This window comes from Ascaphus truei, chromosome 1, assembly GCF_040206685.1.
Source record: "Ascaphus truei isolate aAscTru1 chromosome 1, aAscTru1.hap1, whole genome shotgun sequence".
In the NCBI taxonomy this organism is placed as follows: domain Eukaryota; kingdom Metazoa; phylum Chordata; class Amphibia; order Anura; family Ascaphidae; genus Ascaphus; species Ascaphus truei.
Window position 1 is genome coordinate 20,797,251 of NC_134483.1, and position 21,752 is coordinate 20,819,002.

Consider the following 21,752-nt stretch of genomic DNA (forward strand, 5'->3'; position numbering starts at 1 on the left):
AAAATTACATCCACATAATAAACAGAAATAGAAAAAATAACACTCAATACAAAGCAAACAATTACCTAAAAAAAACATTGGCTAACAATGTATTCATCTGTACCCTAAAGGGGTACAGATGAAAACATTATCAGCCAATGGGCAAGGAAAAACATAAAAAAAATACATATCCAATCGAAAAACCTGTAAAAAAAAATAATTTACATGCATTCAATATTTTACTTACGTTTAGAAGCGTTGGCCCTCCGACTCCCGGGAAAACAGGAAGCTCTCGTACTGCCAAGGCCTCAAACTCCATCCGATGCCATCTGCCATGGAGATCCGGATCAGGTATCCCAATTCTTCATTCTTTTATCTTCAATCCGCTTCTTCTATCTTCTTCTGTAATTATTTCTTTATTTTCTTAATCTTCTTTCTTCATCTGTTAATCCAAAAACCCAATGGTAGATCCACAACACAATGTTTCCTCGTCGGCCTCTTGGGCTCAAATGAGGCGTCACGGCCTTAAATATGGCATGTGACGTCACATTTTGGAGGGAAATGGTTTAACAGCCATCTGATTGGCTGTTAAAAAAAAGGGGGGCACATGGTTTTTTCTATGACATCATTTAAAGGGAATGAAGCCAGCCAATCACAATGGCTGTGCTTAATTTCCCTTTAAGATGACGTCACAAAATCCAAGATGTCCGGCATCACATGGTATTTCAGCCAATCAAATGGTGGGAACTATATCCTAAATATACTATTTATTTTTCATTTTTTCTCTTCTCTTTCTCTTCTTTCCATATGACAAGACATGTAATGTCAAACCCCGAGACTTTTATGTATAAATAATTCTTGTGAATATAGCAAAAACACCAGATATTCTGTCAAATTGCATGTTATTTTCAGGGGTTCTTTCATAGGCAATATCGACATTTAATGAATAGGCTAAAAAGGTTTAATAGTTACTGGGTCACCAATTGGGGGCAGTGGGGATTTGCCCGAGCAACTGTCCTCGGTCTAGGTTGGCCGGTCCGGCTAAACACAGAATTTAGACTTAACTGGGTTTCAGATGCAACTTCCGAGATTGGACCCTTACTTTAACATGCTAACAGGGTCTCAGCAACCCCCCCCCCGCCCTCATCCACCCACCTACCTCACCCAACAACCTGGCCCCCTGGCATCCAGATCTCTGTCCAGGCCCCGGAAGTGTTAGTTGGAGGGCCTGCCTGGGCATGAAAAGTGTTAAGACAGAATGGGATGGAGTGTTAGTCCCAATTCACTCTAGTTAATGAGCAGAGCAAGAAAAACATAAACGATCATTTTACTAAAATAATACAAAAATCCAAATGCCTATTTAAAGACTAAACTTAATCCGGCCTGACAACATTATTGTCACAACCCATACTGTAGCCTTTCAATGAAGAATGACCTGTGAGAACAAAGCAGATGATGTTTTTAAACTAGATTATACTACTGAGAATACCTGAACTGTCATTGTCCACTGGAATCAGATGGAACTTGCTAGTGATGTATGTCTTTATTTATATAGCGCCCACAGTGTACTAAGTGCTTTACAAAAGAGACAATGCAGTACAGGGAATTATATAATACAATAAGTCAGGCAATAGGAAAGGAAATCTCTTCCCCGAGGAGCTTACAATCAAAGTGATAAGAGGCATTTCCTCCAGAAACTCATAAAACTATGGGTACTTTTCCTGTACTAATACTAAATATTTAATTGTCTTTAAAATGAGGACTGGAAGCATCCCACTGAGATGAAAAACCATACTGAATATTAAAAAAAATGTTGAACAACAATCTTTCCAATATAATCTGGATTTCTTTCAATGAAAAAATCTATTGTCTACAATATTACATTGTTTATTTCAGGAACAATGATCATGAAATTAAATATGAGAACAATTCGAAGTTCCATTAGATTGTTCTTGTTTATTACTAAACAGGGACTAGTTAACTTGTAAAATATGCTAATGATGATACAATTTAGGCATTGCTTTTTCAGCCTCAGAACTCATTAGAATTTCCCTCCTTATTTTTTCTGATTTTCTTTTGCCTTCGCTCTGAGTTCAACTCATTTTCACACTAAATCTTCAGTGCTTTTTTTTTTTTACAATAACACACTGTATCTGAAGCTATTTTTTTTTCAAGATATTCCTTCTGACTCAAGTTGAAATCATTTTCCTATTAGCCACTTCCAGTAAGTTTCCACTTTGAAAACTCATTTGCATGTTTCAAAGTGTCTCCTTTTCCTGAACTTAATTTTTATAGACATAATTACATTCTGTTATGACTGGCATTGTTTAAAAAGGGGATAAAATCCATTTGATGCACAAATATGTAACTATATAGTACCAACAATGAAAATGGGAATGGTTAGGAGATTTTGCTGTGTGGTTTTATGCTACAGTTATGCAATGGATAATTTTGTTTAATTGCAGTAAGTTACAGTAACTACAAGTAATGATACCATCTACAGCTCTGCAGTTCTGTTCTATCAGACAATTGCACATTTCTGCCCTGCGACAAATATCCCTAGGTAATGCTTTCCATCAAAATCATACACTATAGGATGATACTGTACTTATTTTTGGGGCCAATATAGCGTATAGATGGTAGTTCCTTAGAATTAGACACGATTTTGAGGTGTGCTTAGGAAGTCTGTTCAGCTATTATTTTATTGCAACATTACGCTTTTTTACAACTTGGTGCTAAAAAAAACAACCAGTCTGTTTTTTTCAACAATAAAAACACCAACCTCATAATTTCTTGGAAAAGCTTTTACATATCAGTGATAGGCTTAGTTTAAAAAATAAAAATAAAGTTAGTCTGCCACAGGCATCCCAATTCTAGACTCAAATTCCCATCCATAGAAACAACTGCACAGTCCACAGTTCTACTCACCACTAGTCACTATCAGTTCAGACTCCAATAGCATAATTATGTGTTTCTGTATGTCTGGGTATTTGCAGAAAAAAGCTTTAAGCAAGTTTTCTGAAGAAGGTACTTTCCTTACCAGAAATGTGCACAATTAGCCAATTTTGCAAAGGGCTGCAAAAGTTCTACACATCTCTAGCAGGAACTCGTTGTATCTGCATAAAAACGGATAATATTATCTGGCAGCTGGGCACCCTTACCTAGTAACCTTATGTCATTCCATGAATATGACAAGGATCTTTACTCCCTTTCCACCTTCGGGATGTGAATTATCAGCAGGATGGACGAAACCATGTGATCCTTACCAAAGCGATCCCATGGTTGTGGTCACAGTAGTTTGGTGGTATTCGGGTGCAGCTGGAAATCTGGCATTGTAAAAGTGAATATCTAAGAACGTCTCAGCACTGATGTTGATTGGGCAACAACCACTATTCACCATTACTCATTTCCAGGGACTCTATGGGGAGAGCCACAGCCCCCGAACATTGGATACATTTCTTAGAGCTTCTGGAGCACAGCAAAAGTTCCTAACTTATTTATCAAGAATATTTAATCTTTAAAATGATTCAAAATGTAGATAAAGAGGAAGCTTCTCTGAAGACATTAAACTATATACCATATTTATTGAATAGTAAATCATAATACAGTATATCACCATTAGTAAATGTGTCCCTGTATATCATAGGGATGTTTGGACAATGTAAACTATTTGGTGTACCCATCACCAATACATTTTAATCTACTAACTGTATACAGGTGACAGTATACAAATGTATTGTTTTAGCTTCATTTTAAATAGCTAAGATTTTTGATGAATACTGAGCGCATCATCTATACCTAGTATTCCAATATCTTTAAATTGTCCAACAGATGATAAATATTATAATAATGTATATCATTTTTTTTGTTCTTGTTTATAATCTTCTGACTTGTGAAGTCTTAACATCCAATTCATGTTTATATAAACGAAGAGCTCTCAAGTTGATCTTAGAAATCAGTCTGAATAGTATAAATTATAGTATTCATTTAATACATTTTTAATTTACTTTTTTATTTCTACTGTATGGATGATTATTGCGATATTTAATTAGTAAAGTAGTTTAGTTGATGAGTGGCTGCCACATGGAATCAAATACAGAGGCAAATATTCTGATTTTTTTTTTGTAATGCCATACGTTTTAAACGAAGGACCTCAGATTCACTGCACCCATGGAGTACCCAACCATTAAATATTCTAGTAACAAATGTAATTGGGGTACATCAAATTAGTGTTTGACACTACAATGGGATTTCTTGCTTTTTAACATCATTAAACATTGCATATTTTTGCCAGTAACTTCATCATAATACATTTGCAATAGGATATAATTAATAGGGAATGCCTATAGGGAATAATGCCGGTTGTTCAAGAGTTTTTCTTGCTTCTTGCTTATCTTCTTGTCCACTTTTTGTATCATGTGACACAAGAGCCATAGGCAGATACTGTAGGAGTAAATGGACAGCAAGTACTTCCGATTTACTGCAATGCAGAGAGACTAATTAAACCTTTCAGAAGCAGTCTCATGTGTCTGCAGACATTACCCGTGTGGTAGTGACATTACCCGTGTGGTAGTAATCCAGGCCTGGTTTAGTTTTCTCATATGCTGTTCTGCTGGTTACTTTAGTATAACAGATATCTATCACACAGGTGACCACTGTAGGAGTTGGTTGGTAGGCTTTGTCTCTGGTACAATTAAAGAGGTACAGTACCATAGAACAAAAAACAGATAGAGTGCGCAAATTATTAAATCTATTGATTAACCCCTTCACCTCCGTGTATTATTTATATAACAAAATACAACCTCTAAATCGATGGGTGACCTGCAGCTATATGAACAGGGGTAAACCCCTAGGCAACTGAAACACAAAAAAGACAAAAGCGCAAACGCACATAGTGAAGTTTGTAAAAATGGGTGAATATAATTTTAGGGTATAAAATCTGCGTACATCAGGTTAGTGGGTATAAAGCATTTCATGTGCAATACATGAGTTTACCAACGCTGCACTGCCGCCTCCAGACTTTGGGAACTCTCTCTCACAGCATCCAGGACACACTGTCTCGATTGTAGTTGGAAACCTCCACTGCGGTGCTGTGTCTTGGTCAGTCTCCTTCCCCGATCGCTGCCGTTATAGCTGCTCCTTCTCGGGTCTGTTTTCCAGCTGCCACTGTGTCTCAGCTCACTTCGGCAGTAGGTCACGTGTCCCGCGGGGTTTGCGACCGGCCGCAAAGGGAGGTGGTGCCGTAAAGCACGATCTTAGCTTTACTGCAATTTGCCGAATGCAGTTTTTTTGTGAGAAGTCAGTGCAATGCAGGAAAAATCACACAGAGTGTGGGGATAGAGTCCTAGGACTTATTAAAATCTTTATCCGACGCGTTTCGAAGCATAGGCTTCTTCTTCAGGGAATGCCTATGCTTCGAAACGCGTCGGATAAAGATTTTAATAAGTCCTAGGACTCTATCCCCACACTCTGTGTGATTTTTCCTGCATTGGACTGACTTCTCACAAAAAAACTGCATTCGGCAAATTGCAGTAAAGCTAAGATCGTGCTTTACGGCACCACCTCCCTTTGCGGCCGGTCGCAAACCCCGCGGGACACGTGACCTACTGCCGAAGTGAGCTGAGACACAGTGGCAGCTGGAAAACAGACCCGAGAAGGAGCAGCTATAACGGCAGCGATCGGGGAAGGAGACTGACCAAGACACAGCACCACAGTGGAGGTTTCCAACTACAATCGAGACAGTGTGTCCTGGATGCTGTGAGAGAGAGTTCCCAAAGTCTGGAGGCGGCAGTGCAGCGTTGGTAAACTCATGTATTGCACATGAAATGCTTTATACCCACTAACCTGATGTACGCAGATTTTATACCCTAAAATTATATTCACCCATTTTTACAAACTTCACTATGTGCGTTTGCGCTTTTGTCTTTTTTGTGTTACAGTACCATAGATATGCACATTTGAGAGCTGAAATTCTGAGAATATCACAGCAAGAACTGTTCCCCTAATGGCGTGTCCTGGTGACTTGGATAAAAGCCTATATTGTTAATTTGTGTTTCCAGGGCCAGATTTCTGTAGTGAAATGCATAGGGACTGCAGCACATAAACACTGGCCAGTATTGTTAGTACTCCAGGAGAAGTTACTCTTGTTTATTTCATTTAATGTTTTTATTAGCTCCCTTTGTGTTATTAAGGGTAAATAATCAGATTTATGTTTAAAGTGATAAGACACTTTAGTTTCACAGCTTTTCATTCCACCCTCTGTAGACTCCCTGATTCTCAACACAGTGGTCAAATATCGGTTTAAAACGAGTGACTTGTCACATGTGAAAAATAGCCTCTGGTTGAAGTACTGTATGTCCCATTTACAAGGTGGATTACATCCCCCCCCCCGCATACACACACTTTGTGGTTATTTAAGTCACTCTAAAGAAATTACATTTTAAAAAAAAGCTTCACAGTTATAATAAAATATTTGACATGAACTAACTGAAAAGTCATTAAGTTCATGTCAATCCAAAAACTCAAGAAAAATCTGAGAGGAACACTTCCAAATGTTTTGAAATCTTCCGGTGTTTTTACCTTGAATCTGCACAGCTTTTCCCTGATAAAGTGAAGTTTCTTATGTAACACGTAAGGACTCCAGGTGCTCATGGGGATACAAACTGGATGTTGTCAGCTGATGGCACCTAATAATGTGACGTTTTCTACTTACTGTTACCTTTATTGCCTCATATTGGTTTTATATATTGAAATAAACTTGGTATGCTGGATCCATTCTGTGCTTTAATCTTGTGTTTAAGTTTCCCAAAAGTCTTTAAATATCTCTCTATTTTTAGCATTTTTGACGATGGTTGAGATTTCCCTCAGTAACCATAGAGAAGACTGTTGGACGCATTTCTTCTCCAGCCTCAGTTTTAGCAGGTAAGCCCACATTGTCTGTTTAGTGTTTTCTTGCGTGCTCGTTATTTTTTTGTGCTTTTCTTTTTATTTCTTGTTGCATTTCTTGTTTTTTGTTGTGGTGGTGGTGGTTTTTACCTACTTTCCAGCTTCTGTGGGGGATCCTCCTGGTCACACAAAATATTATTATCATCATTTATTGATAACGCATCAACATATTCTGCAGCACAGGTCAATGGGGTCAGATAATATTAACATATTGACATTACCATGCACTGGCACAATAGGTGAAGATATCCCTGCTCCAAGGAGTTTACCATTTATAAGGAATGGAGAGTGGAACTAAAGGTAGAAGGGGGGAAGAAGGTTGGTGTGTTCCTGAGAGCTGCATGTTACTTGAAGGAGTCTGAGTTTGGGGAAGAAATAAAGGGGATTGTGAGGAAGTTGAGATATAGCAGAGAGAGAGCAAGGTATAGTAATGGAGGGGTGCGGAAACTGGGTGTCCTACAATGGGGGCGCAAGATTTTCTGGGGGGGGGGATACGGCGGTTACAGAGGTCCTGCGTTCTTGCCCAAATCATTTAAATTATATGCCAGGGGAGCGCATGCGAGCCCTCTGTAACACACTTATCTGGTCTCCAGTGGCTTCTGATGACCTGTCACCATGGCAACGAGGCGTCAAATAATACCAGGGGGGTCACATGACATTGTGTTCCCATGGCAGAAAATGCCAGCCATCAGGTAAGGGGGATGGGGGAGGGAGCACGAGCAGGGGGAGGAGCAGGCAGGGGGCACAGACTAAAAAGTTTGCGCACCCTTGCAGTAAGTATGAAGGTGGAAATGGTTAGTTATACATCTAAATAATTTTAGGAAGTCAAATATCAGGCTAGCAGTAGCATCAGGAACATCAGAGAATGGCAGAAAACAGCTAGTACCATTCGGCAGAAAGGAGAGGATTTTAAGAAGGCTCTAAAAGAATAAAAAATACTTTAGTATGTTTTATTTATTTATTTATTTATAAAATATTTTACCAGGAAGTAATACATTGAGAGTTATCTCTCGTTTTCAAGTATGTCCTGGGCACAGAGTTAAGACAAATAATACATGGTTACAAATACAGTTACATAAATGAACAGGTTATAAATTATATACAAGACATTGCATGTACAGTTAAAGAAGATATATGTTATGGGCGAATGAAACAGTTACAGACCAGATTAAAATGTGAGACAGCCTTAGATTTGAAAGAACTTAAACTGGTGGTGGATGTGAGAGTCTCTGGTAGGTTGTTCCAGTTTTGGGGTGCACGGTAAGAGAAGGAGGAACGGCCGGATACTTTGTTGAACCTTGGGACCATGAACAGTCTTTTGGAGTCTGATCTCAGGTGATAAGTGCTGCATGTGGTAGGGGTGAGGAGCTTGTTCAGATAGCTGGGTAGCTTGCCCATAAAGAATTTAAAGGCAAGACAGGAAAGGTGAACTTTGCGCCTAGACTCTAGTGATGACCAATCTAGTTCTTTGAGCATTTCACAGTGATGTGTGTTGTAGTTGCATTGGAGAACAAAACGACAAATTGAATTGTAAAGGGTGTCAAGTTTGCTAAGGTGGGTTTGAGGTGCCGTGCCATATACTATGTCTCCATAGTCAATAATTGGCATTAGCATCTGCTGTGCGATACGCTTTCTGACCAGGAGACTTAGGGAGGATTTGTTCCTGTAAAGTACCCCTAGTTTGGCATAGGTCTTGGTTGTCAGGGTATCAATGTGCATTCCGAATGTTAAGTGGGAGTCAAACCATAAGCCCAGGTATTTAAAACTAGTGACTGGGATTAGGGTGGTGTTAGCGTTGGTTCTAATATGGAGCTCAGTCGCTGGAAGCTTTAAGAATTTAGTCTTGGTCCCAAATACCATTGTTACAGTCTTGTGAAGCTTGTGATGAGACGCAACCTGATTAATGTAACAAGAAACTTTACTTAGATTGTATATTTGTTAAAAAAAACAACAACATTATTTGTTGGTATGCCTTTGCAAATAGTTTTGTCACTAAAGATGAGATCAAAAGATTATTCGTCAATATTCAAATTCGCACCAAATGTGGCGTTTTTTTCATGGATCCATTGAAAACAAATGGTGTAGTAGGGAAAAAGGCAGAGCACTACATCTCCATTGAAAAATAATTATACAGAGAGAACGTTTCCCAAAGTAATGAAAAAAAATGTATTAAATCAAAGATACAGACACAGACATGTAGGCCTCTAAACACAGCACCTACGCGTTTCAGGCAAAAAAAAAAACCCATTACTTTGGCAAACGTTTTCTCTGCATAATTATTTTTCAATGGAGATGTACTGCTCCGCCTTTTTCTTCGCTTCACCTGTTTTCAACCACAAGCGGACGCACGCCGGTACCAGAGGACAAGTGGAATCTGACTTCCAGAAAAGCGCAACCACATGTGAGTCTTTCATCTTTCCATTGCTGATGTACATAACTGTCCGGGCACCAGAGTGTGTTGAATCTTCACCGCAGCGCAGAGTGGGATTTGTTCCAGTTAGTACATCTAATATTTAAGACTCAAGTGCTTAATATTTGGTTACTGGAAGGGTACAGCATTGAAGATTTTATTTATATCTATGCTAGTTGAGCAAGATTTGCCACATGTTTTTTTGAGCATCACACAAGTGTTTTTTTTCCATAAAACAAATGGTGATCTTTTACTTCAAAATGCCTTTAAACGTTTGTGTGGATGTGTGCAATTCCGCCGATGGCGACTATACGCACATTCAATTAGAACCTAAAATACTGCATGGCTTCTGCTGGGGAAAAGAAGAGAAAGGGAGAGAGAATGTGAAAAATATGCTAATCGGATATGCCGAACAATGACTTTTATTAGCATTTTCCCCAGGTATCTCAGTTTTGCCATTAGTTTGCACACAGGTGACTCTCTACGTGTTGTATGAAGGTGTGTTTGAGGGGATATACTGTATATAGAACTTGGCACTCTAAGTATAGTATCTATCTTGCTCCTCTACAGTATTCTATGTGAATATAATGTGTGACTAGTTGCCACCGGTAGAATTGCACACATTTGCACATTTTTTCTAACAACGACTTCACGTGAATATTTGTCGGCAAATCAAATAACATTAAAAAAAACTGCAAATTATTTGGGGCCTGAATTTTGACAGATTCGCCCATCTCTAATCATGATGAAGGCTCAAATGATCCTACGCCCAATTTAGTCCTGGAAGATGTTTCTATGAGGTCCTGTAAATAAGAATCCACATGTTTTCTGTTCAAGAATACTTTGTGAGGCCTGATTCCGGAAAGCTGGATCTCAAAAACAAAGAATGAGCCTTTAATGTGGATAAAGTGGGCAAACGTATACAATCTGTAAGATCTTTGAAGGGGATTCAAGATGTGGAAGATTTTGTATTTAACAGTGGCAGGGCAATCGCGCCATTTCACCTGGGGGAAAGCACCATGGGTTGCAATAACATTGGCTGCATTTGTATAACACCTATTTCCCAGACAATTTGAACTCATGCGGAATTAAGCTCTAAAACTGGATGCGCCCATTGGTCAAGTCATGTTACCCTGCCACTGGAGGAGCGTACACCTTTCAGGTATTTAAAGGACGTGTACATGGAAATCATATTGAATAGAATAAATGTTTAGCAACCAACAAGCTGATTGTAGTAGCATCAGTAGCACAGGCTCAAAGAGTATGAGCAGAAAATCTGTTAGAAGAGATTGTAAGGGGTGCAGAGATCATCCCTGTTCAAGATCAAAGAATAATAAGCTATTTATTAACTATTGATTTATTCTACCAAGCATCTAATGATTCAGTTAGGCTCTGTTCCAGAACCATGGTTTCAGCAGTGGCAGCAAGAAAATCTTTTTTTTTGTTCGTCGGCCGAAATATTTTCCAAACTACATTTTGCTCGCTACCCTCAGAACGAGATTATCTATTCAGAGAAAAATGAGACAAACTAATTAAGAAAAGGCCAGTATCTTTTACAAAATAGGTATCAAAGAAGAATGTCATCAACTCAAGCCAAAGAAGGGGGGAGAATGCTAAAAAGGTTGGAGGAGATTTTAAACTAGGATGGAGGGGGGAGGGGAATGAAACAGATAATGAACTAAATGGAAGAGATGAGGATACATGGTGGTATGGAGGTAGAATGGGGGCAAGTGCACGTTTGACAAGCAGTGATACACCCATAGTAAATACAGATAATACTAGAAAACTTCTAAAGACTAAACAAAGTGGGCGCAGAAAGGAAGGAGCAGATAAGATAATAGTACAGGCTGAAAAAAAACTGAAATGCATGCTTGCTAATGCAAGAAGCTTGACAGATAAAATGGGGGAGCTTGAATTAATAGCTGCAAGGGAGCAGTATGATATCATAGGCATTACTGAAACATGGTTGGATGAAACTCATGACTGGACAGTTAATTTCGAGGGTTATTCTCTTTTTCGGAAGGATCGAACAAATAGAAGGGGAGGTGGAGTATGTTTATATGTTTAACCGGATCTAAAACCTATTATAAGGGATGATGTCTATGAAGGGAATGATGAAAATGTAGACACTTTGTGGATAGAAATTAGCAGTTGAGGTAAAAGTATAAAGAAAATGTTTGTGGGAATATGCTATAAACCACCAAATATCTGTGAGATTGAAGAAGCTAAAATACTTTTGCAAATGGAGAAGGCATCAAAACTGGGTCATGTTTGCATAATGGGGGATTTTAATTATCCAGACATAGACTGGGGCAATGAGATTAGCGTTACAACAAAAGGGAACAGGTTTTTGGGGGTGCTTAAAGACAATTATATGACCCAAATTATTGAGGAACCAACCAGGAGAGGGGCAATACTGGATTTGGTCATATCAAACAATGTAGAAGTAATAACAAATATTCAAGTCCTGGAACATTTGGGTAACAGTGATCATAACATGGTCTCATTTGAAATAAATTATCAAAAAACAGATTACTTGGGTTCAACAAAGACCTTCAACTTTGGAAAGGCAGATTTTAATAAACTGAGGTCTAATCTAGTAGTAATACAATGGGATGATGTTTTTCCGGGAAAAATGTAGAAGATAAAAAGGCAGTCTTTAAAACATTGTTAGAAAAGCACACTTATCAGTGTATACCCTTGGGTAATAAGTATAAAAGAAATAAGTCAAAACCAATGTGGCTAAATAAACAGGTAGGGGAGGAAATGGACAAGAAGAGGAAGGCGTATAGATTCTTTAAGTCAGAAGGGACAGAGACATCGTATCAGAATTATAAGGAATGTAACAAAAATTGCAAAAGGGCAATTAAATGAGCAAAAATGGATAATGAAACAAAGATTGCAATAGAAAGTAAGGTCAACCCTAAAAAGTTCTTTAAGTACCTTAATAACAAAAAAATGAGAAAAGAAAATATATGACCCTTTCAGTGTGAGATGGGTAGGCAGATTATTGGAGATAAGGAAAAAGCAGAGGTATTAAACAAATTCTTTGCCTCTGTGTTTACCAGGGAAGAATCAAGTTCAAAAGTAGTGCCGCAGGAGGAAGCCACAACCTCCATATTAATGAACAATTGGTTAACTGAGGAAGAAGTTCATAAGCGACTTGAAAAAATTAAAGTTAATTTGGCACCTGGCCCCGATGGCATACATCCAAGAGTTCTCAAGGAGTTAAGCTTAGTAATAGCAAAACCATTATATTTAATATTCAAGGACTCCATTTCCACAGGCTCAGTACCACAAGATTGGTGTAAAGCAGATATGGTGCCTATATTTAAAAAGGGAGCTAGATCACAACCGAGAAATTACAGACCTGTAAGCCTGACTTCAATAGTAGGGAAACTACTTGAAGGTTTAATACGGGATAATATTCAGGAATCCCTAATGGAAAATAAAATTATAAGTTTATACATTTGGGATACAAGAATAAAAAGGCGACTTTCAAATTAAATGGAGATATCTTGGGGGAATACTTGATGGAGAAGGATTTAGGAGTGCTTGTAGACAGCAGGCTTAGCAATAGAGCCCAATGTCATGCAGTAGCTGCAAAGGCAAAAAAGATCTTATCTTGCATCAAACGGGCAATGGATGGAAGGGAAGTAAACATAATTATGCCCCTTTACAAAGCATTAGTAAGACCACACTTGAATATGGAGTACAATTTTGTGCACCAATCCTAAGAAAATACATTATGGAACTAGAGAGAGTGCAGAGAAGAGCCACCAAATTAATAAAGGGGATGGACATTCTAACTTATGAGGAGAGGCTAGCTAAATTAGATTTATTTACATTAGAAAAGTGGCATCTAAGAGAGGATATGAAAACTATATAAATATATTCAGGAACAATACAAGGAGCTTTCAAAAGAACTATTCATCCCATGGGCAGTACAAAGGACTCGGGGCCACCCCTTAAGGTTGGAGGAAAGGAAATTTCACCAGCAACAAAGGAAAGGGTTCTTTACAGTAAGGGCAGTTAAAATGTGGAATTCATTACCCATGGAGACTGTGATGACAGATACAATAGATTTGTTAAAAAAAAGGTTGGACATCTTTTTAGATGGGAAAGGTATACAGGGATATGCCAAATAAGTATACATGGGAAGGATGTTGATCCAGGGATTAATCCGATTGCCAATTCTTGGAGTCAGGAAGGAATTAATTTTTCCCCTTAATGGGGTTTTTTGTTTGCCTTCCTCTGGATCAATAAATATAGATATAGGATAAAGTATCTGTTGTCTAAATTTAGCATAGGTTGAACTTGATGGCCGGAAGTCTTTTTTCAACCTCATCTATTATGTAACTATGTATGTTATTTCAGAAAGAACACAAGATGAACAGTCTCTTATTTTTTTACATGCCTCTTGGGGGAAAACAGGTAGAGAAGAACCTAGATCTTCTGGTTTATGAAGATCTTTCAACCTGGAGATCCAAAACTTTGTCAATTAGGTTTGAATAACCAATTTGGAAAAAAATTGGTCCAAATATTAACAGATGCCATGATATTGAAAACGACTACTGTACAGTATATGCAGAAGCCAGGTCCCTCAGAATGCACCAGAAGCATGAAGTGCATGCAGATGTAGCCAAGGTTATTGCACCCACTCATAATGCAGAATGGGGCATTATAATCTAGAATATTGCAGAGTTTCATTTGCATTCAATGGCAATGATAATGAGGAATATCACAGAATATGCCACCATAACTCGTCTGCAGGTACAATACTGTGTTGGTGCTCATCTCCAATCAGAAAGTGGACCCGCAGGCCAGAGGTAGGGATTACAATTAACCTACCAGTGCCCAGAGACAGAGTCCTGTTAGAGTATCCCTGGTCGGTAAGCAGGCAAAGAGTCAGGGCAGGCGGCAGTGGTGCAGAATGCAGGCAACAGGCAAAAGTCCAGGGCAGGCGGAAGGCAGCGAGGTCGTGGTCACGGTCCAGTGTCACGGTCTGGGGTCAGCAACAGGAATTCCAAATGAACAGGGAATCCACAAGGATAGGCAAGTCACGGTGACTGGCAAGCCACACGGAAGGCTCAGGGATGGGGAAGGCTCAGGAATTAGAGCCTAGGGTGGCCAGGAACAAAAGGAAACATATAAAATGTTGAGGCCAGGGCTGGAGGTCATTGGCTGCTAATTAAGCCCTTGAACAGGTGCAGCCATATAGCAGGCGGCCAGTAACCAAAATGTCCACAGCAGCAAGGGAAGGGCGAGTTCCAGCCAAAGCCTGGGCTGGAACCCTTACAAAAACTCCCTACATACTGCACCGACACACTTTATTCGAGCAAATACCCGGTATGTACCTGGCAGATACCTGGAATGCGCCACTCCTCACCTCTGACAAGCCCCGTTGCATTTGCCTTCCCAGCCTGGGTTCATGCCTGGCTGATGGGCGGCTGATCTGTTAAATGATAATGATTAGGATTTAATAGGCTGCAATGCTTCGCGTGTCTACCAGATGGCATAAATTCATGAATTGTAATGCAGTGTATATATATGTACTGTGCAGTATTGCAGCCAGCGGGAATAAAATGCTTCAATCCCTGCCTGGAAAATAACTCAATGCACTCAGGCAGAAAACAGTCACAAACCTCAATACACCCGGGTATACCCGAATTCGTGGGACTAGCCGAGCTCGAATAAAGTGTGTCGCCAGTGTATGATGGTGCCGGGGTTTTTTGCTTCAGCGATAGAAGTAGTTCCTTGAGCCTCTCCTTCATTCTTATCATCTATGGCTCCTTTTGGTATCTACTGTATATGAAATAAATGTTCAGAGACTCTGACTCAAGTAATAGGTCTTAGCTACTGTAGAAAACTTGCCTGACTATACGGAGGAGGGAAGCCATGGAAAACCTAGAACAAGTTTGTTCAGAGCAGAGCTGCTGTGTTTAACAATATCTCTTCCTCAGGGTTATTGGTATTACAATAATTCAGTGATCCTTTAACATTGTTGTAATAGTTACACCCGAATTACACCCATGTACTGTAGTAAGTCAAAGTTCTTATTGCTTGTAAACAACAATCTCAGTTTGCTTTAATTGACAATCAGAAAGGAAGCCCTTGAGGCATTAGGGCAATGGTACCATGACTTTGGGTCTGAATTGGCTGTTGCCATGCCACAAAGGAGTATGTTTAAAAGAAAATAATTGATATAAATAGATGTGGCTGGGGAAGGGTGTAGCATGGAGTGAAGTCAGAAGAAGGCTGTGGAAGGTGGGTATAGCACCAAAGGAAAATTAGATATCAGAGAGTCAAATATCTGACTGTTCCTCTTCGATCTGAGTAGGTGATGATAACCTCTCCTAAACCACCTTCCCCTAAAATAATGGATTAGTGGTTATCTATAGTACAATAGGAAGTTGTAAAATATGGAATGGAGAACCTGTTACATTACAACCTACAGTATTATATCTCGCTACTTCTTTTGTATGGACTAATAGCAATGTTTCAATGTTTAAACTATTTTCTTTTAAAAGGAGCCTGGGCTTGGTTCTGTCCCCTCCTGCAGGCAGAGACAATGCTAACACTGAATGGTGAACTGTGGGGAACAGTGGGGTTGTCTCGTAGTGGTCAGTGGATTTTTTTTCGCCATATCGTATATTCGCCACAAAAATTGCATTTTGCATTTTTAAATATATTCGCCAGTTTGTCAGAGTTCAGAAAAATGTTGCCACTAGGTTTTGAATTTTTTTTATTTGAATACACACAAATTTAAAAATTACTGTAGCTAATTTCTACACATTAATAAAATGAAGATTCGAAATGGAGGAATACTGTATTTGCAAATTGACTAAGAGAATTCATTTTTTACAAAAATTGGGGCGAATACTGGAAAATTTGGCAAAAATAAATGTTTTTATTACTGTAGCACATGTCCCCCCATTGCCTCCCCCCCCCCCCCGGGAGATTATGTATATGCAACTGCTTGGTGTAGTGCTGGTTACCTTCGTGGTACAGGAGAGATGAGTGTCCCGAGATGGTGTGGGGGTACAGTACAGACTTTTAGGGATCCCTCTGGTTCTGTTCTTCTCGGGGTCAGCGCCTCAAGACAAAGGGGGCTTCAGCATAACTGAAAGGGGTCCCCGCTATGACAATCCTTACTCTCATTTACCTCCCTCCATACAGGTTGCAGCGGAGCCAGAAGTACAAATGAGGATGTTCTTTATTTCAGCAGCCACTGCTGGTGTTATGGCAGTGTATGCTTCAATTGGATAGGGTGGATCCCTGTCTTCTGGATGGTACTGGCCTTCGGGTAATGATGAGGCCTGGCTGGATTAGATTTGCCCATGAGGGGCTGTGCACATGTCTCACTCCTGACCGGGAGGAGACACTGTTAAGCTCCTACCCCATGCATGGGCAGGCTGGAACCAACTCCAAATACTAACTGAAGGTCTCACCCCTAAGGGGCTGAACTTCAAGCTATTATTTAAGCACTTCCTTTCTGCAGGTCAAAGAGGGAGGGCCCAGTATCTGTTCCACCATTGTCTATCACAAATCCCTGTGTCTACTCCACTTCTGTCACTCAGGAATTCAGCATGAGGAGGGGGAAAACCCCATAGGATAGCCTGTCACTGTCTACATCTTATTAGAACTTACATGACAGGGGAAGGTAGAGAGATAGCTGGACCAGCCACCGCTATATCACAAAAAGAACAAACATATTTTCCAAATAAAAAATCCCAGCATATAAATACACTGGAATTTACTATCTCTGGAAAATTACAATATGTATGTGAACACAAAAGGCTGTTTATTTTTTTTTATCCTACAATGTACTGAATACAGTGCCCAATGTGAAGAGTTTTGATTAATTCTAATTGCAATTCAATTTTCTCCCGTTTGCTGTGTCTCGTGCACTTTTTTCTGTCAGAATTACATTAAAGCTTCTTGTTGAATATTCAAATGAAAAATAACTCTCCTATATAAACGTCTAAGTAATATCATATTTAATGTCAGATAGCGTTGCATGAGCCAAAATAATTCTCAAGACTAATTGTTTGTTATGTTTAAATGTTATTGTGAGAGTAATGTACACGGGTATTATCAAACTGCTTTATTGACACTGTACACTGTACATTGCTTGATAGATTATTGCACAAGGATCCATTGCCTCAAGCTAAATATCTGTGCCATAATCTGCTAATAGTTAGGACTGGGTAATTTGTTATCTGAAACTACAGTAAAAATGATTTCCTAATAACCTCATTAAAGTGATTTTTACTCCAACATGCAGCCTTATTTTCAAGGGTCTATATTCCAATTCTAGTTTGGTTGCAGTAAATACAAGGAACCATTTACTGTATATTTCGTGTATTGTGGAACACAGCAGCTCTTGCTGGCAGTAAAGTCACAATGATTAGAAGAGGCATTATTGCTTCGATGCTGTCATTTAAATCTTTTGAAATCTTTAAGAGGTGAATGTGTGAGTCAGATTTACAATTGATGTTATTTAGTGGTGTATAGTTAATCCGAGCACAGATCTATAGTGTAGTGTAAAGAATTCTCTAAGTGTCTGAGGAAGTTATTTAATATTTCCTTTACAAAGGGAGGGGTTTAGATACTGAGACTGAGGAGCAGTATATTTTTTCTGTGAGAGCACTTTAATTACCTTTACTCTTTATCTTTATTTTTATTTTTTTTAATTATGTTAACCACAATTTTAAAGTCACAAAACATATATATTTTCCCTCTCTTGTCTAATAAAGCCAAGCTTGTAAATCCTCCAAAAGCAATATTAATTACATTGCTAAATGAATACAGAAACATTCTATAATATATATTCTATTGGAAACATGCCAAGGGTACCGTATGCGCAAGAAAATATATTGTGTCTGTACTGTAGGATGGGTTATTGTGTTTAACAATATACTTAAAATGCATTATTTGGAACAGCCACAATACCATGATTAAATGACCTTGACCTTGATGGAGTTGCAGCTGTAACAATTAATTTCCCATGCATCTCCCATTACCATGAACTAAGTGAAATATACACACGGATGAGCGCTTAACTATTAAAACAAAATTGTGACTAAACTATATCTATAGTGAGGCTGAGAAGCAAATGTGCTATAACACCAGTGCTAATAAATCCTATCTAAATTGACATCTAGAACCAAAATATGACTAGTTAATCACAGTGAATCTCTCCCTCATACAAATATCAGAGATGAAAAGATGGCAGCCTAAGGACAGAAAAAGATCGGCAGAGGTGTAGTAAGTGGAGAGACAGCCATCACACGAGGAGGGGCCATCCTGTGTAAAGATACCTTTCAACGCATGCTAACTACCTCTATATTGTAAGTAGCCAGCAACGGGAGAGGGTGCTCGAAGACCATTTATTGTGCTGTGCAATGGTGTGTATTTTTCCCTCTTCTTAATCTAGTTTGGATCGATATGGAGGATTGAACATTATCTCATCTGTGATTCCAAGGGGTCACCATCCCCATCCCCCCCCCACCACCACATCGTCTCCACAGGACTGTTTTTTCATTTTGGACTGCTATTGTATATCTGGACCTGCGCCCAGGCCTGTAAGCTCATTTATTACCATCTCCCATTACCAAACTAGAAGTTAAATTCAAACAAATCCAGTGTCATTATTGTACAGTGTTTTAATCATGTCTTTGCTTAAAGCTGCAGTTCAGTCAATATCCTGCATGTGTGTTTTTTTTAATAAATTAATTCTGTAGTAAGAAAAAATACTTTTAGCATTTTCTGTTTTTAAAAAAACAACTTTGAAAGACCATTTTTTTTGTATTCTATTTTAACAACCATTTGCTAAGGCACTGCACCTTCATGTCCTGTCACAAGCTCTGGCACATGTCAGTGCAGGAGTGCTCATGAATATTCATGAGCTTCCACTGAGAGACAGAAGCAAAAGAAAAACAGATCCCTTCACTAATTATGTCACCAAATTTTGCCGATCAATACATGGAGAACGAATTGACCTGCAGCTATACAGTTCTTTAGGTAATTAGAGATTGCACACATGAAACTATTGAAGTAAAAAAATAAATTTAAAAAAAAACTGAACTGCAGCTTTAAATGGTTTTTTTTTTCCAGTCATGAATAACCAACGTTAAATCGCTCAGGTTATGTTTGTGATTTTTTCATTATAAGTAAATATATTGATTATAATATTTTTTGTATGTTTATATTGTCCATTAGCTCCTTGCTTTGGTTAATAATATTTTTTCAATACAATATGCTCTTTTTCTGTTGATATTTTTTGGATCCAGAACTCTTACTTTACAGTATTTTTAAATAAAAATATATACAATTAAGTAGTGTGAGGAGAAGTAGTACATGACCGCTACATAATTGTATACCCCACTTCATAACTTTTTATTAATATTTTCCAATATTTGCTTCTTCCTCATATCCCCTGAGGATAGGAGTGTAGTCAGACAACTTACAGTATTATGACCTCAGTCACAAAATAAGTAGAGAAATGTGAGCGAGTGCCATTCCAATACAAAACACCTATCACTAGGCAAATATTCATTTATTTACCTACTGTAGCAGGACCTTTAACCGTATGAGCCATGTTGTAAAATTACTTGGAAAAATGATGTCCAATATCTCACCCACTGAATAAGCAAAAATATGGGCTGTGTTGGTAGCACAGCGAGTGTGGTAATTTACCTTGGTGAGGAAGACCGCCAAGAAGCAAGCCATCCCTGTGGGTCATTTCCTCACTGCCAGACACATGGCTGGAATTACACGGTGGGAAATGGATAACCTTTCATATCTCCCAATATATACTGTATCAATAGCCATGTTTACTAAGCAGAATTAGGCCATAAGAACTCTTCAGGCATCAGAAGAAAACGCGAGACTATCCCAGTAGCAGGTTTTTCCATGGTCCTGTGCAGGACAAGTCCATTGTGGCCATTCTCTCTAAACTGCAGAGGTAAATGAGAATTTCCACAGGTAGTGTTAGGACCTGCATACTGGTCATGCTGTGAAGTGGCTGTAGGCTTATATCGCTTTGGCCAAAGGGTTTAACTAAATTACCCTTACTCAGGAAAATACTAACATTGAACTATTTAACTATGTATTTTGTCACATTGGATGTAGAATTGAGTATTTTTGTCTTTTCTTGTAAACCCATGAAGTATTCACTAGCAAAGATTGTATAAATTGTGATTAAGACCATGTTGTGTACCTTTTGCAATGTCCATGTCAGAGACAATATATTGGTAGAACCCAAAAGAAATTCAAATTGAGATTTGCAGAGCATACGTATAAAAAATATTAAAATTGGATTTCACAACACAGCTTATCTGGGCACCTTAAGGAAGTTCATGGGTAGGATCCACGAGGTATCATTTGGTTAGGAATAGAAAAACTGGAATTGCGGTTGATAGGTAAAGATAAGGTTATTAAAAACAGCAGATCACTTAGATTCACAAATTAAAGACATTGACACTGGATGGTCTGAACATAGACATTGCGGCCATTCTTAAAAGAATAAATTAATTTTCTGTGTGTAGTGCTCAACTTGTCTTTTGTATTTTCTGTATGTACAGTGTAACATTACAATTGACAAAATTAGTAGTTGTGATAAAATGTTTTAGTATTACTTTAGTTTTTAGGATGTATATTAGTTGCTGTTTGTTTAAATGTCATATGATAGTATATTTACATTATGATATTTCAAGTTACATAGTAGAGTATTATTGTAAATTCTTTGTATAGATATATTTATCTGATTAATGAATGCTTATTGACATATTGATATATTATTGTTGGTCTAAGGGAATCTGGTCAGTGATTTTTATGTCAACAGTTTAGATTTGATGCTGTTATTGCAAGGGTTCATAAATGATACATTAGGTATATATTGTAAAATGTTTGCTGCTATATCATTATTAGAGGTTATTTTATTAGTTTCACATCACAATCACTCTGTGTTTGTATATATGCTTAGATTGAGTTTAGTATAGTTAAATTATTGTATTATTTTCTGTAATTTTATATTTGATTATGATCAGGAGTTTTGTAACATAATTGAACTGACACAGGAATGGTTAATAGCCTGTAGATAAAAATGCCAGGGACAGTGACGCAAAGGTTCACCCCTGAAGAAGCTCAACGAGCGAAATGCGTAGGATTATCTGCCAGTGTGCAAACTGACAGCCGGATGACCAGCTGTGAAAGGAGGAGATGCAACGAAGGGAAGCCCATCACTCCTGCGGGTCATTCTAGCCACCTTCTTTCCTGCAGCTTACTGGCCAGATATACACTGATGTGCCTTTTTATGTAAAACATTTTTAGACGAATAAATACTTTATGAAAAGATCTATACCATGTCCAGTATTTACTATCTTTGAGGTATTTCAAGGGGAGATCTAAGAGA

The 21,752-nt window shown here is 38.4% G+C and overlaps 1 long non-coding RNA gene across 2 annotated transcripts; it reads left to right on the forward strand.

The window, feature by feature from the left end:
• The first annotated feature begins 241 nt into the window (after nt 1–241).
• LOC142486723 (uncharacterized) lies at nt 242–19,039 on the forward strand. 2 transcript variants are annotated; one of them, XR_012799067.1, is made up of 3 exons: nt 242–330; nt 6,816–6,900; nt 18,556–19,039. It is a non-coding gene; the product is annotated as an uncharacterized LOC142486723 (long non-coding RNA). The 2 variants fall into 2 exon arrangements; XR_012799051.1 differs by lacking the exons at nt 242–330; nt 6,816–6,900 and adding an exon at nt 15,868–15,957.
• Nucleotides 19,040–21,752: the final 2,713 nt, after the last annotated feature.